At 43.7% G+C, this 17517-nt stretch overlaps 1 protein-coding gene across 1 annotated transcript in view; it reads left to right on the top strand.

The window, feature by feature from the left end:
- GJE1 (gap junction protein epsilon 1) overlaps positions 1–17517 on the top strand; it is a 245963-nt gene that overhangs the window by 69674 nt on the left and 158772 nt on the right. The window contains exon 2 of the mRNA XM_085609300.1: positions 8228–8280. The gene's annotated coding sequence lies outside the window, so the exon portion shown is untranslated. The remainder of the gene's footprint in view (positions 1–8227; positions 8281–17517) is intronic.

Raw genomic sequence — 17517 nt, 5'->3', positions numbered from 1 at the left:
AGGCAATTAATGCTATCGGTCTCATACCAAGGTCATAGAACAGGGGACAAAGGGGAGTACTCTGAGGTAGTCTAGTTAGATTTCGAAAGAAATTATTTTCAGAGGAAGATAACTTATGTACATTTTCAAATCCCCACAGCTCAACTCCATAAAGTGCAGCTCCAACCACTTTGGCATCATACACCCGAAGTGCAGGATCAATAGGTTTGGTCAGAGATTTAGCATGTTCTTTGCTTAAAGCACCAGAGAGTTGGGAGTGCTTAAGAGATGCCAGGTTAACCTGCTTTTTCCAACCCAGATCATGCTGAATACAAATGCCCAGATAAGTAAAATCTTGGACCTGGTCCAGTAACAAATTATTCATAAATATCTTACATTTAGTAGATTTTGGCTGATTAAAAGACATGAATTTGGATTTTAAAACATTAATTTCGAGCCCACGGGCTAGACAGAACTCCTCGAACAAACCTAAGGACCTCTGTAGGCCGCTCGGGGTTTTAGAAATTATAAGGCAATCGTCGGCGAACATTAAAATAGGGATTTTCGCACCTGCCAGAGAAGGGGCATCCACTTTCGCATCTATTAATAGTTTTGCTACGTCATTGATATACAGAGAAAATAAGGTTGGCGCAAGGACGCAGCCCTGCCTGACCCCCTTTTGGATAGGGAAGTCAATAAACATGTTCAGTTCCTGTTCACTCCTCTCCTACACAAAGAAAACGTCGTCTATATACCTCAGCCATTTTTGGACATTACGATACCATTTTTCTGTGCGGTCGTTCCACAGCACCTGCTTCTCCCACCAGCCCACCATGAGATTTGCATAGCTGGGGGCGAAGCAGGTGCCCATGGAAGTCCCCTGCAGTTGTCTGTAATGGGTTTTCTCAAATATGAAAACATTTTCTTTTAGACAGATACTTATCATTTCCATAAGCATATGTGTGTGTTGGAGCAGATGGATGTCCCTGTTTTTAAGGAAACAATTACATGCTTTCAGTCCATCCTCGTGTCTAATACTAGTGTAGAGTGATTCTACGTCTAGGCTCACTAACCAGTTGTTGTCGGTCATGACTACGTCCTTGGTTTTGGTCAGGAAGTCGCTGGTATCTCTAATATAGGAATTTAAGTCTCTGACATATGGGAATAAGAAGTGGTCAACAAATGTTGATGCCTTTTCAAGAAGACTGTTTTTTGAGGATACGATAGGTTTTCCTGGGTGGTCACGGGGGTTTTTGTGCACATTTGGTAGTAAATAAAAGGTGGGGGTGGTCGGGGTCTCGTTCCTCAGGAATCTCCTCTCATCCCATGTTAGGAGGCCACCCTCATGCCAGTCATCTAGTTTTTTATGGTATCTTTGTTGCAAATCGGTCAAGTATTTCCTCTCTACTCTGCCATAGCATTCCTGGTTGTTGTAGGTGTAAAAAGGGGCGTGGCCTCAAACAACCTCTGAAACGCAGCTCTGTGGCGCTTACTGTAGGTACCTGGTGGGCTAGTTGGCCCCCAGGGACCCTCAGGATTCAAGGGGACTTAATCTCCCAATTTACAATGTGCCGGGGGCACATTTGCACTTTTGTTATGTCAGACCCCGCCCCCTCCCTGCACCACTGTGCAAAGGCGCCCCCTGGCGAGATGTAACTTGGGGGATTAAGTGCTCAGATATATACATTTGTTCTTTTTTTATTTCTCAGGAACTACAAAACGTATTTACACCATTTTAAAAAAAGTTCTCTTTCTTAACCAAGGGCTACCTTTTTGCCAAATTTGGTGCAATTCCGATCAGCAGTTCGAGCTGTAGCCTGTTCCAATTTTTCTTATGGAAATTAACATGGGAAAAACGCATTTTGGGACCCCCCTTTTTTCTTGGCTTGACGAATCACCTCGAAACTTTCCAGACAGGAGCTGATCGGAGCGCCCCACTAGTTTACAAAATTTCGCAAAGATTCGTCAACCCGGTGCCAAAGATATTGGCAAAAGAAAAAATGCCATTTGAATAGAAACGAGGTCCTAACTATAACTACCTACTGGCGACCACCAGTAGGTAATATATATATATGTTAATTAATAATTTTTATATTGAGTTTACGTTTTTTTCTACATTCATGGTGTTACTTATATACGTAATGATTTTGAAGAGAAATACTTTCCAGTGGCGGCTGCTGCCAATTTAAACCAGTAGGGCGGTGGGGGCAAGTGGGGAGAAGAGAGATTGGCAAATAAAATAAATAAACAGTAAAAACCACTTACCTGACGCTCCACTCTAAACTGCTCCCGCTGCCGGCCACTTTGTTCCTCCTGCTCCTCAACTTGCGTCTCAAAGATGGAAGTGGATGGGCCTAAGAGCACAGGCTCCCCACCCAATCCAGATGCTGCTCTGTAGCACAAGAGCAGTGCCAGGATTGTTCTGAGCAGCCTAGCTTGCTGCTCAAACAGTGCCTTAGAGCCTGTGGGGTTTTCTCCAACTCGGCTGTACAATACAGCCAGGTTGGAGAAACATAAGTGCGCATGTGTGTTTGGACAGCCGTCTCATATGCACACTTATAAGTGCAGTGTTGGGCGTAAATAATTCCAACAACAATAAATAAAATGATAATAACAACGTGTTATTATCATTTTATTTATCCTGTGCTGGCAGTGGGGTGATGCTCCTCCGCCATTACGGAGGAGCCGCCCTTGATACTTTCAATACTCTTGTTTAGACTGCAGTAGGAATAGTAAAATTAACCTCTTTGCAATTTGACACTTTCCCTACAGTTGCGCTTACTAAAGTGGGAATAGCAAATGTCACCCCTCCGACTTCCAACGCTTTCCCTACTGTTGCACAGACAGGAAAGGAAATAGTAAATTTCACCCCTCCAAAATCCAGCGCTTTCCCTACTGTTGCACAGACTGGAATGGGAATAATACATTCCACCCCTCTGAAATCCAACGCTTTCCTTTCTGTTGCACAGACTGGAGTGGGAATTGTAAATTTTACACCTCTAAAGTCCAACGTTTTCTCTACTGTTGCACTGACTGGAGTGGGAATTGTAACTTTCACCCCTTCAAAATCTTACGCTTTCTCTACTGTTGCACTGACTGGAGTGGGAATAGTAAATTTCACCCCTTCAAAATCCAAAGCTTTCCCTACTATTGAGCTGTTTGGAGTGGGAATAGTAAATTGCATTCCTCCGATATCCAATGCTTACCCTACTGTTGAACAGACTGGAGTGGGAAAGGTAAATTTTATCCCTCCGAAATCCAACGCTTTCCCTACTGTTGGAAGTAGGACATGTGTACTTAAGTTTTACATGTCCTGGCAGTGAAAAACTCCTACTCCCCCATGACTAAAACTGGGCTATCTTATTACATTTAATAGTCTTTAGTTTTTGGATTACGAACAGTTTGAGATGTACTGTTTACACTCAAATGAATTGTAATGTAAAATCCTCTTTAATGGTAAAGTCGGCTTTTAAGTTAGAATTCTGACAATGCCACTTTTAGAAAGTTGGAATTTTCTTGCCCAACCATGTTCTGGGTCACATGACAGTGAATGTCTCTGCTGTTTGGGTTGTGTATTGCTTCCAGACAATAAAACCAAGGTGGCTTAGGTGTGGACAGGATGGGATGTCCTGGCAGGATGACTGGGTTGGGGCTTTACCCAGCCTCACTTACATGTCAAAGGGCTTTGCCTCCTGCTCACACAAAGTAATATGACACTAGGCCTGTCGGACGTTTGTCACCCCAACAGTTAGGAGCATTGACTGTTGCTGGCTCCTGAAGTGAGTCTGAAAGATCTGGACCAAAAAGCAAAAACTCATACAGGGTCCATCAGTTGTGGTGTCAGTGATAACAGTGTTCAGTGTAGAGAGTAAGATCCACATCTTTAAAGAACTTCTGCCTAGCTACGTGGTGGGGGATGACATTGGCAATTGGTTTCAGCCTATTAGGTAGCCCTAAGGATACACAGGGTCCCATAGGAGGATTGTGGGGAAAGTCTCTGGAAACACAGGATACCCTCCTGACATTAGAGGTGCATGACCAGATGACATATGTCTCCATCAAAGGTATTCTTGTCGCCAAATTTGAGCTCATCCTGGAGAAGTACTGCATGGGATTTAGGAACAGCCGCAAGTTGTGAAACCAGTTATGGGTGGATTTCATTAATTACTCTAGTAAGGCACTGAGTGATTGAGTGAAGGGCAGTAAAGTGAGTGATTTTGATGGGCTTTATCATCTAATTTTGAGAGAGCACATGTTCAATATTTGCTTTACAGAGCTACACCAACATCGGAATGATAGTAAACTCACTTCACTCAGAGCTTGCAAAGGAGGCAGACTCTGATGTTAGCACCAGAGTCTCTAAAAAGATACCTGGGGATCATCAAAAGGGTGGACAATGCCAAAGAGGAGAGAGGCTGTTGGAAATGGGGTCTCTAGTTGGCAAAGGTAAGCACCTTGTCAAAGTAGGGGGCCACCATTCTTGTCAGGGTAAGTCAGATACACACTAAGAGATAACCTATGCTCACCCTCTGGTAGCTTGGCACAGAGCAGTCAGGCTTTATCTAAAGAGGCAATGTGCAAAGTATTTGTGCAATACACACACAGTAATACAATAAGGACACCACAAAAAATACACCACACAGGGTTAGAAACATAGATTATATTATTATGAGTAAATCAAGATCAACACAGCAAAAACCCAATAAGTAGAACCAGAGTTATGAATTGTGTAAGATGAAATCAGGAATATAGTGCTTAGAGTCAAAAATCGCCAACCGAGGACCTCTGGTTGCTCTAGACAGGGGCAAATCCAAAGTTCAGGCCGACTGCGATGAAGAGCAGGCCAGCTACAGGACTCACGCAGGTCCCACTGAATAAGTACCTTGGATGGAGGAAGCGTCAAAGTTGAGGTCCCGATGCAAAGAGCAGAGGAGATGATGCATGTTTGTCAATCCCTTGGATGCAGGTGATGCGTCTGTTCAGATCCGCACAGTGAAGCCTCATCGACGAACCCCTTTGCAATGCAGGCAATGCATCATCGTTGTGCCGCGCAGTCCGTCATCACCGAGTCACGCAGTCGGTTTATCGATGTCATCGGGCAGCAGCTGCGTCAAAGGGTGATGCATCAGTTCCGATCTGCGCCAAGTCGATGCGTGGATTCTGCTGGGTCAGATAAGAAACAAGCCTTCCCAAGGGCCCATGACTGGATGGTCACCACTTGACAAGGCAGAACTCAAAAATGGCAGAGTCCATGTGCTGTTGCAGGGTTGGGGGGAACCTTTGGTGGCCTTGAGACCTCAGAACAGGGGGCTAGCCGGTAAGCCCTTGGACTAACTCTGAGTTCGAGTGAAATGGGTCAAGTCCTTTTCCTCTGCAGGGCAAAGGGTTGCAAGTAGCAGGCAACAGGCAGCATATCGGAGCAGAGAAGCAGTTCTTCCAGAGCAGCAGTCCAGCAGAGTGGCAGTCGCTGTAGCAGCCCAGCAGTCCTTCTTCCTGACAGGGTTCTTCACAAATCCAGTAGTGTACTGTCTTGGTACAGTCAGAGGCCCCGTACTTAAACCCAGTTGTGCCTTTGAAGTGGGGGTGACATCAGAGAAGGATCTTTGAAGTGGACAGAGGTACCCAACTCTGGCTCCAGACTATCACTAAGTCGGGGGTAATCTGACTCGGTAACACTGGGGTTCACGGTTCGATCCCTGGCGGCAGGTTAGCCTAGCACCTTTTGACTCTGGACGATAGCTTTCTTAATCTTCCCAACGGCCCTCAGCTCCGGGACAACTCGCCTGAAGTATCTGCGCGCTTTACAAATGCTGGTATTATTATTATTATTATAATTATCAGCCCTTTGTGTGGGAAACAGGACACTGCCTACTCAAGTGTGTCAGCTCCCCCCCTCTCTTTCCAGCTCAGTAACAGCCATCAGAATGCAGATTAGTATGCAGACACACCTAACCATCCTGTGTTTGTGGCTATCTAGAGGGAAAGCACAAAGTGTTGCTGTCACCCATCCCAGACATGCATTAGAGACAGGCTGCAGGCACATAGAACAGTAGGGGCAGAGAAATATTCACTATCTAAACATGGTATTTCTAAAATAGTAATGTTAAATTTAACATTACCAGTAAAAAGGATTTATAATTACTATTCCAAAGATATAAAACATGATGCAGCTTCTCCTTTCTAATCAGGTATTACAGTTTAAAATGTTATTAAGGAATTCTCAATGTTAACCTACGAGAGGAGTAGGCCTCACAATAGTGAAAAACGAATTTGAGTGTATGTCACTACCAGGAAATGCAAAACTTAACAGTACATGTCCTTCCTTTTACTTACATAGCACCCTGCCCTATGGGTTACCTAGGGCCTACCTTAAGGGTGACTTATGTGTAATAAAAGGAGAGTTTAAGGCTTGGGAAGTTGTTTTAAATGCCCAATCGGTGCTGCAGGCCCACTAGTAGCATTTGGGTTACAGGGCCTGGTATATGGTATGGCACATTACAAGGGACTTACAAGTAAACTAAATATGACAATTGTGTATACACAAAATGTTACCATGTTTAGGGGAGACGCAAAAGCACTTTAACACTGGTCATCAATGGTGAAGTAATCAGAGTCCTTAGGCTAACAAAATGAATCAGAAAAATGAGGAGGTAAGTAGGCAAAATGTTCAGGGGAAGACCACCCTAAGGATAACAGGTCTAACACGTGTTTACCCCAGTGGGGAGCTCTACCCAACCTCTATGGAGTTCTTATCACTAAGGGGGGGAAACCTGGATATACCTTCAGCATTGGCGTGGTCTACCCCTGGTCTGTGGTCCACCCTAAAGTCCATACCCTGTAGGGAAATGGACCACTTCAACAGTTTTGGATTCTCACCCCTCATTTGCAGGAGCCTCTGGAGGGGCATGTGATCAGTCTGAATCAGAAAGTGAGAACCAAACATTTATGGTCTCAACTTCTTCAGTGCCCAGACCACCTCAAAAACTTCTCTTTCTATAGAATTCCACCATTGTTACCTGGGGAGTAAGCTCCTGGAGATGAAGGCTATAGGTTGGACTAGGTCCTCTTCATTTAGCTGTGAAAGTACTTTCCCAAAGCCATGTTCTGGGGCATCTGTTTGAACAATAAACTCCTGGGAGATGTCTGGGCCCTTGAGCACTTGGGCTATGCACATGACCTGCTTAAGGGAGTTGAATGCTTTAATGACTGAGTTTAGCTCTCTACAATACACACAGAACCTGAGTTTAGGTGTGGTGCAGCTTTTGGTACCAGACCACTGGACTAGGGGCTACTGGATGGTTCTATCACCCCCACCAGCATTTTAGAGATTTCACTCTCAATGCTGGCCCTCACCTTATCAGACATATTATCTGTTTCTCATATGTTGTTCTCTTTCTTTATAGAAACCAAAATGTCTTGGTGAATTTTATAGAGGTGATGTGCTGCCTTACCATCAGAATCTAAGCTGTCGCTCTCTCCCTGCTGAACCTTATTTTCAGGGGTGTAGCTTCAGGGGGGTAAATAGTTGGGTACAGATGCTTTCAGTCGGGTATGGTGAAGTGCTTGTCGGATTTCACCTCAGATTTTTACAAGCAAACCCAGACAAAAACATACACACACACACATACACTTTCCTCTCTGCCTTTTAGACAACCCTAATCCGCACTGATCTCTCTTTCAACTGCCCTGTTATCCTTCTCATGCCCTGCTTTTCATTTAATTTATTTTGCCATACAATGCCAGAGTGATTGTTGTGAAATTTGAAGCTCCCCCAATGTTACCGACCATACTACGCCCAGCCTATTTTCTTTGGGGTAGTATTAGTGTCAGATGTGTTATGTATCACACTGTGAATGTGCTGTGGTGGATTCTTTCCGCTCTCATGTGTCTCCTTAATTGTTTTTGGCAGAATGTTTGTCAGTGATATCGATGTTGCAATATTTTCCCTTTATTGCTTCCTTTTATGTATGCCGTAATGTGGCAAATGTGGAGTATAGCTCCTTCTTCATCTGTTATTTTTTTCTTTTTCATATTGTAACAGCATGGCTACTACCATTGTTGAAATTGTTCACATCTTTGGAAGAAACTGAATAGTGAAGAGAGTTTTATTTTTAGTGGTTCTGCAATGCTATAAAGCTGTTCTCTACTACTACTGATTTCAATTTCTTTCAGTTTTTCACTTTCTTGTTTAGAAAGTATTGCTAGTGAAATAATAGACATTAAAAATACCGCTTTTTATCTTTTACAGTGATGGGTTCCATACAGCCAGGCCCAGGAATATGTTGCAGAAATAAATAAGATGTAAGTCTAGAGTTACTATAGCTATAGTGTTTCTCTTACAAGGAAGACATCTTATAATTTGTTTCTGTAGTGCACATTTTTGGAATGTCTCATACTTTGTGTCAGATCCCAGTAAGAGCAGTCCATAAACTGAAATTGGCCGTGCTTCGAAGTGACTTTCTTGCTCTTTTTTTTACTTGTTACTTGCTTTATGAATGGTTAACCTTCGATCGGTTAACCAGTCATAAAGTAAGTAACAATGATGATGATGCATTTACTGCAAATTAATGTATCATATGTTATGTTATATTATTTGTAATGTGCTATGTTATCTGAAGGTGTCCTGGCACTAAGTAATCGGATAGCAGGAGAGTGACCAACATGAGATGTAGGGTAATCTGGAATTTAGGAAGGAGATACATCTTAATTCTCTGTCTGCAAGTAGAGTTGTAGCTCTCAGATCATACACCCATCCACAGTAGGTTCCACTTCTTGGCTGCCAGAACACCAAAGGAGTGGCCTTCTCTTGTAGTCTGGCTATGAGCTATGTATGCAGCCATAAGAAGAGGGCATTGCAGTAATCCAGTGGAGATAATGACAGCCTAGACAACTGTTTTAGGGCTGACTTCTCATAGAAAAAGGCAGATTTTTTAGAATACTTTCAGACAATAAAACTAAGAAGGGAAGAATCAGTTGATATGTGATTGAAAAGAAAAAGAGGCATAGAAGTATAAACAATGACCCCAAGGTTTTCACCTTCCAAAAACTGACTGGGGTAATTGCCAAGTTCCTTTGCCCACCAATCTCCAGACCAAATTCCAGAGGGACCAACCAGAATTTAGAGATGCTAGAGATGATCTAGAGATGCTAGGATGTTTAGGAGCAGAGATTGGAAGGGACTCCTTAAGAAAAAGACTAGCTCCCTTCCCGTTTTCTCCTTTAAAGACAACTTTGTTAACAGTAGAACTGTGGAAGACAACTACATGGCCTTCTGTGATCTGATTGAAAGTCATATGGCTATAATTGCTCCGGAAAAAAATTGTAAAAAGTTCGGTAGACCGTCTGCCAGATGGTACAATGATCATCTTAAATCTTTGAAACTGGGCTGTCGGCGGGCTGAGAGGAAATGGAGACAACCTACTCGGACGAGAGTAAGTCCTCTTGGAAGGTTTTAGTAAGCGAATATAAGAGGGAAATTGATCTGGCCAAATCGGAATATTTTGCCAATATCATCCCAAACTCTAAAAACAACTCTCGTACAATTTTTAAAATAGTGAAGGATATGACTGTCCCGGAGTGTATAGAATCTAAAATTCTGCCTACCCAAGCCTTGTGTGACAGTTTAGCTGCATTTTTTATGGAAAAAATAAGTACCATAATTGATGGGCTAAGGAGAACTGATCCACCTAGTTGCGAAGACTCCATGGACAATGTCACTGCGATACTGGAGCCAAGTAGGGCTAAAGGAACGAAGACAGGCTTAGGGCCCACTCTGGACCACTTTGAGCCATTCTCGAAGGACACTTTTGAGAGAATTGCAGGTAGCGTATCTTCAGGCTCCCCGCTAGACCCCCTTCCTAATAGAATTTGGAAGAAGTTGGGCTCTGAGCTTTTTCCTCTCCTACTACAGATTTGTAATAGCTCCTTGACCTCTAGGTCAGTGCCAGCATGCTGGCAAAAAGCAGTGGTTACTCCACTTCTGAAAAAATCAACTCTGGATCCGACTTGTGCGGCTAATTACAGACCCATCTCTCTTCTTCCCTACCCAATAAAAATCATTGAACGACTGGTCAGCAAAAGCTTGTCTCAGTTCCTGGAATCCAATTCTTGCCTGGATGATGTCCAGTTTGGCTTCCGGCCTGGTCATGGTACTGAGTCGGCACTTGTCACCGTATTGGATGATCTTCGTCTGCGGGCAGACAGGGGGCAATCGGGTATTCTTATTTTACTTGACCTGTCTGCTGCTTTCGATACGGTCAATCATGACATTTTGCTGTCCAGGCTGGAAGAAGTTGGGGTGTGTGGTACTGCTCTCGAATGGTTTCGCTCGTATCTCTCTGACAGGTGTCAGGCGGTTTCTCTTCCACCGTATCAATCCAAGTTCTCCGATGTTCTCCACGGCGTTCCACAGGGGTCGGCCATAAGTCCCATTCTTTTTAATGTCTATAAGCGACCCCTGATTGAAATCATAAAGTCGCATGGTGTGAGACTTGTGAATTATGCCGATGACACACAAATCTTTTTTTCCTTAGAGGGAAATCGGTCGATTCCACTGACAGTATTTCATGACTGTATGCGAGACACGGCCCATTGGCTAAGAATAAATTCTCTTCAGTTTAATTCAGCTAAGACTGAGGTCTTATATTGCACTACCGGGAGGGTTCCTCCTCCTTTTCCTGGAAATCTTTGGCCTTCTCCATCTACATCTACTTTGGTGCCGGCAAAAGCGGTACGTAACTTGGGTGTCATGTTTGACGCCACGCTAACTTTGGAGACGCATGTCAATAAGGTGGTAGGAACCTGTTTCTCTCTGATTAAAGCCCTGAAGAAAATGTTCCCACTATTGCCAGTAGCAGCCAGAGCGATGGTCATTGGTGGTATTATTCTCAGTAGATTAGACTACTGTAACGCTCTACTGCTGGAAGCCCCTAAATTCTTGATTGAGCGCCTTCAAAGAGTACAAACCATGGCGGCTAAACTAGCTCTGATGAAACCACGGCGCTCATCGGGCTCGCTGGCACTTGCTGCGCTTCATTGGTTGCCACTTAAGCAAATGGTCCAATTTAAGTCCCTATGCTTGGTTTTTAAGGCCTTGCATGGTTTAGGCCCCTTACCCCTTCAAGATACCTTTACGTGGTATACACCTACAAGGTGTCTTCGTTCTGCCACTGCTCATTTGGTGAAAGGCCCAAAGATTCGGAAAGTTAAGTCAGGAGGTAGAGCCTTTAGCTTCACCGCAGCTAAGCTCTGGAACTGCCTCCCTCTGGAACTCAGACAATCTCGAGATCTTCTGCAATTCAGAAGAAAGCTTAAAACCTGGCTATTCCCTAGAATTTATTAGCTTCTTTCGCTGTTCCATCTGCTCTACTCCTGTTTCTCCTCCTACTCACCCGTTATTGCATTATGTATTGCAGCGCCGAGATACACGTGGGGTGACTGTCGCGCTTTATAAATGCCGCATACAATACAATACAATACAATACAATTTCTATTTTTCCTGATTTTGGTTTTAGGTCATTGTCAGACAATCACAAAGCCACAGCTATCAGTCAATTTGTAAACTGTTCTTTGGCATAGCCCTTGAACTGGGTATCGTCTGTGTAAGATACAGAGGTGGACCCAAAAGATATGAATAATGAAGCCATGCTGACATAACATATTGAGTAGTACAGGCCTTAATGAGGATCCTAGTGGACTGCTCTGCTCCACTGAATTAAATGTAGTTTGAAAGGAAAGCATTCTCACTGCTTTGACCCTATTTTAAGATAGAATTTATTCTGTGGCATCGATGCCACCCTATGTAAAATAATCCAAAGAATATCATTTGAACTTGTAGCAAAAGCAGTACTATTCTGCCACCTATATCCAGCATCCAACTTAAATCAGTACTAACAGACACTACAGCATATTCTGTGCAATGGAATAGTCTGAAACCAGACTAGGCAGGGACAAGTAATGCAGTTCTGTTTATGAAGTCAGACAAAAGCTCATTACATGTTTTTTCTGAATTTTGCCAGGAATGTGAGTGAGGAAATGGAGTGGCAATTAAGAACGTAGGGTCTGCTTTTGTTTTTTTAAGAAGTGGAGTAACTACTTCTGCTTTCAAGCCAAAGGACTGATACTGAGATTAGAAAGGCATTACCTATAGCAGCCAGAGTAGAGCAGGTCCTCTCGAAACACATTTGTTGCTCACGTTTTATGACTCTAGATGCTTGCGCTATCTGCCCCAATGATAAAATCTACCTGCATTAGAAGGTTAGGTGCTAAAAACAAATGGGAAGAAAAGAAGTCAAAGATATCAAGACGAAGGGCCACAGGTACAACCGCTTTTAGTGGCAGCAAGCGGCAAATCAGACAGTTTGCGACCGTTAAATAGATCTGTGGCATGTACAAACCCTATTTTGCAAGTCGATAACCAATTACTGACTCGCAAAACAGGGTTTGCCACTCGCTATAAGGAAGGGGCGTGCCAAGGGCGTCTCTTCCTATTAGTGACTTGCAGTGCCATGTACGTATGTATGGTCACTGAAATGCAGTCGCAAAACATTCGCTTTTTACCGCCAATGTAAAGTTGAGGGTAGAAAAAAAAAAAATCCGATTGGCCGCACTCTGCTAGTCCTATCAGCGTGTGCCCCAAAGAATTGTGGTCCATGAAGTAGCGTCGGCGGGTACGCCTATGCCAAAGTTTAAAATGAAAATGAGTGTCGCGTTAGCCATCCCTGGACACGTGTTTCGAGGTAGTTGCCTCTCGTCAGCAGGGAGTAGGTATGTGTGTGGGGTTGCTGCGTAGGCTGCCAAAAAATATTCTCAGGTAAAGTACCACTCAAGGCGCGCAGGTGCGTAGCCATGGGCTCGTCAGCCCCACTGGCTCAAGGGAGCCTGAATATAAACAAAAATCCGATTGGCCGCACTCTGCTAGTCCTATCAGCGTGTGCCCCAAAGAATTGTGGTCCATGAAGTAGCGTCGGCGGGTACGCCTATGCCAAAGTTTAAAATGAAAATGAGTGTCGCGTTAGCCATCCCTGGACACGTGTTTCGAGGTAGTTGCCTCTCGTCAGCAGGGAGTAGGTATGTGTGTGGGGTTGCTGCGTAGGCTGCCAAAGTTGAGGGTAGATTAGTCGCAAATGGGAAGGTGTCCCCAAGGAACCTCTTTCCCTTTGCAAATGTGGGCGCAAATATTTTTTACGAGCAAGCAGTGGTCCCATGGACCGGTGCCTGCTCTTAAAAAGTGAAACTGAAACATTTCATTTTTCTTTTTAAAACGCATCACGTTTTCCTTTAAGAAGAACTGGCTGCATTTAAAAAAAAAAATTAAAAGCAGTCACAGACATGGTGATTTGTTGACCCCAGCAGGCCACCATCCCTGTGAGTGTTGGGCATTCCTATTAGGTCGCAAATTGTGACCTGCCTCATGCATATTAATGTGGCAGGTCCACTGTGACCCATTAGGGAATCGCAAACAGTGTCTTAGACATTGTTGTACATTCCATTTTTCGAGTCGCACATTGCGAGTCTCAAAACAAATTGCAATTTGCAACTTGCAAAATTAAGTGGTCGTACATCTGGCCCTAAATTCAATATTAGTTCCAGGTGGCTGTTATAACAGAATACCTGAATAGCTGATTAAAAAAAATCAATTTGAACCAGAAGAGTTCAGCCCGTGCACAAGTTTGAAGTCGCTGAGAAATCAAGGGTCTCAAAATCAGAATGAATCCATCTCCTCTTTTATGTGGCCTATCTACATAAATAATTTGGTAGCCTTCAAAATAGCTTCTGCTAGATCTGGTGCCACCATATAATGGAACAAGGTTTGTGCTAAAAACAGAAGATCTTGCTAATGGTATCTAACAATTATATGTATTTCAATTCTGTACTTCGGTGAGGAATGTATATTGAGAAGTGCACATTTTAAACTTCTTTCCAACTTCAAGATAATCTTCACTACTATTTTAATGTTCTCAAATTGACTGAAAGAGTTCATATTGGAGAGACTCTCTTAAAGAGGATGTTTACTCTAGAGCACTGTACTCCAGGTCAATGGATGGGTCCCTTACGGGGCCAACCAAGACGGCGGTGCATGTGTGGAAGGCTGTTACGAACTCGCTGGGTTGGAAGGATAGGCTTACCCTCGCTACTCCGCTGTTTGACTCTGATACATTGGGGAAACTTTGGCACACGAAGGGGTTCAAGAAATGGGACCTGATTGGGATATCCAGGGTGGGGGACCTGCTGGTTAAGGGAAGGGTGAAATCGTTTGACGAGCTACGGACGGAGTACGAACTGGAGGGTACGGAATATTTCCGGTATGCACAGGTACGCCACGCTCTGCGGTCCGTCCTCGTAGAGGGGGAGACCGTGCCTGAGTCCTCTCCCTTGGAGGATCGGATCCTGTATGGCCATATGCTGGAGAGTACAATCTCCTTAATTTACAAGAAGCTTGTTAATGTCCGGACTGACCTCCTCCTAGGGGTGCGTGATCAGTGGACTGGGGATGGCCTTGAACTGGATGATGAGGACTGGCAGTATGCCATCTCCTCTCCTAAGGAGGTCACGATCCCGGCACGACTGAGGCTGGTGCAGCTTAAGATACTTCATCGAGTCTATGTCACGGGGCCCCGACTGATTCATATGGGTTTCTCCGAGGATGGCTTATGTAAGAGAGGCTGTGGGATGGTGGGAACCTTCCTACATATCATATGGGAATGTGGTGTGATCACGGAGTTCTGGAAGCGAATTCATGATGTGATGCAGGAGGTCACGGGTATTGCACTGCTGCCGGAGGCACGGCGTTGTCTTTTGAATGTCTGGGGTCCTACTGACTATGATGCGGCGCAGACTCAATGGGTGACCCTAGGAAATATGGTGGCAAAGCGGGATATTGCGCGATTGTGGGGTTCCCAGAGACCTCCCACTATGGAAGCATGGATGGAAAATATGGACTGGAGCATGTTTAGGGAGAAAACGGTGTATAGTGCCCGGGGCGCCCTAAGAAATGGCATAAGATATGGGGGCGATGGAACCAGTATAGGGGTGATATATGTCTGCCCCCGGTCACTGAACCGTTAGAGGAGCAACTTTCCCCCTAGCTTCACTTCCAACTTGGGATTTTTATGATGACTATATGCTTGAATGTTAGCGCCTCTGCTTCTCCCTCATCCACCCGGCCGGTGGCTTTGCTCTGACTTTGGGAATGGGGCCTCGCCCCCATCGGGAACTGGCATGAGTTCATTGTGTATACTGCCTTGCTTGTGTTATTTACTTTAGGTTTGTTTAAAAAAGGAACCTTTGTTTTTTCCTGTTCCAGAGCTGTGGACACTTTCATGTGTTGTACTTAATGTGCTGCCGAACCTCCGGGATGTCGGCTGAATAGCTGTGTTCCAGACTGGCATAAATAAAGGTTTAGTATACTATCCAATACTTACCTTAAATGCAATTTAATATTATGCGTTGTAATGGTATGCGTTGTAAAGGTAGTATGCGATGTAATGGAATGCGTTGTAAAGGTAGTTTTTAAAAATGCGTTGTAGTGTCATGCGATGTAATGGAATGCGTTGTAGTGGATGTTGCGTTGTAAAAAATGCGTTGTAAGTGTAGTGCGTTGTAAAAGTTGCGTTGTAAAGGTTGTTCCCCACTGAGACGGGGATAGCCAGAATGCCATTTGGAGCGCTAGCAGCGCATCTCTAACTCAGCTTTCCGTGAGTGAGGAGGTGCACCTTTGCACATACTAACGCCTTACAAAATATCACACTTGGCTTGTATCACTTTTTACATTCTTAAAAGAATCATAGCTAACTTCAAAAGGAATACCATCCTTGCTTTATTAACAATTATCATTTTCAAGCTTCTTAAAAACTGACTGCATTGTTCACTGATTTACAAATTGATTTTTAATATTCCAGCCTATTACTATATTCCACTTGTAACGTAACCTGTTGATTGAAAGTCACACCTTTTATGTAAAATGTTGCTAGTCTAATAGGAGATATATCTAAACAGGGTATTGCAGAGTCAGTAACAGTATGAAAAGAAGTGGTTAGTACTTTAATAAATACGTTTCTAGTGCCAGGTTGTCCACTAACACATCAGTATGAGGGAACTGTTTGAAAATAAGCCTTTTTTTGTTGCGTTGGTAGGTCATGTAGAATCTCTTCTTGTATTTCCTCCAAAATGGCCTGTGTTTCGTATTGAATTTTGATAGAAAAGCATTAAAATCATCTTCCATTGAAGGTGATTCCAGCATAGTCTGTCATGCCAATTTCAGCTTCAATTTTAAGCAATTGGATTGCCCAATGACGCAGGTGGTGATTTTATTTATTTATAAAGTTTTATATAGCGCAAACTTGACCCTAGAGCGTATCAGAGCGCTTTACAGATCAGTTAAATAAGTAGAAGATAGGTAACCAAGAAACATAAACGTTGACGATGTCCGTTGCAAATCAGGTGTGGGACAGTGAGTTATAAACCAGTACTTAGACGGCGTGCAAGCCCTGGTTGGAGAACAGCGTCAGATCAGTATCCAGAGAATGAATTTGTGGGTTCAGGGTAGAGATTTGGTCATTAAAATCAGTTTGACTTATTTTATGAATGAAGTGATTGAAAGGGTCAGTCAGTCTGATTTCAGGGGGCAGGGAGTTCCAGATTCTAGGGGCCAATCCGGAGAAGGATCAGTTGTAGGTTTTCTTTTATTCGAAATTTTTGAGGTTTCAACAGTAAGGTGCTGGTGCTTCTAGATGATCTGCCACCGCCAGACAGTTCCAGTTTGTCAGCTAGGTACTTTGGTGTATTCAAGTACAGGGCTTTGTGGGTCATGCAAGCAATTTTCATCTGAATCCTTGCCTTATAAGGGAGCCAGTTTAGTGCCTTCAGATCTGGAGTGATGTGGCTGTACCTTTTCGATCCAGTGACAAGCCTTGCAGTAGAGTTAAGGGATGCCTTTAGTGGAGCCAAATTGGATCTTGGCAGACCACATAGGGTAGCACTCCCATATTCTAATCTGGGAATAACTAGCGCTTGCACTGCTGATTTAAGGTCATCGCAGGGGAGTAAGGATTTTATTTTTCTTAGAATGCTCATTTGAGAGTTTGCTCCTCTGGTGGCTGAGCTGATGTGCTCTTGCTTGTTGAGATTTTTGTCAAGTGTAATTCCTAGTGATCTTGTGGATTCTATAATGTGTGGAAGGCAGTTGAAAACTGTTAAGTCCAATCTTCGATGTCGAGGGACCATTTTGGAGGGGCAATTAAGAGGATTTCGGTTTTGAGCGAGTTGAGTTTAAGGTGGTTTCTGGTTAGCCAGTTTGAGTTTTTTGGAGAGTTTTGTTGAGTAGACGGATATCCTCAGGGGAGTAGATTTTAAAGGTATAGTTGGATGTCGTCTGCATACATGTGGTATTGTACATTGGAAAATATCAGAATTTCGGTTAGAGGTTCCATGAACAGGCTAAAGAGAGTAGGTGATAAAGTGGACCCCTGGGGAACCCCTAAAGTGACAGGAGTGGTAGTGGACAAGGATTGGTTAACCTTAATTCTTTGAGTTATGTTG

This window comes from Triturus cristatus, chromosome 6 (genome assembly GCF_964204655.1).
Source record: "Triturus cristatus chromosome 6, aTriCri1.1, whole genome shotgun sequence".
Taxonomy (NCBI): domain Eukaryota; kingdom Metazoa; phylum Chordata; class Amphibia; order Caudata; family Salamandridae; genus Triturus; species Triturus cristatus.
This window is presented reverse-complemented; position numbering and strand designations above follow the sequence as displayed.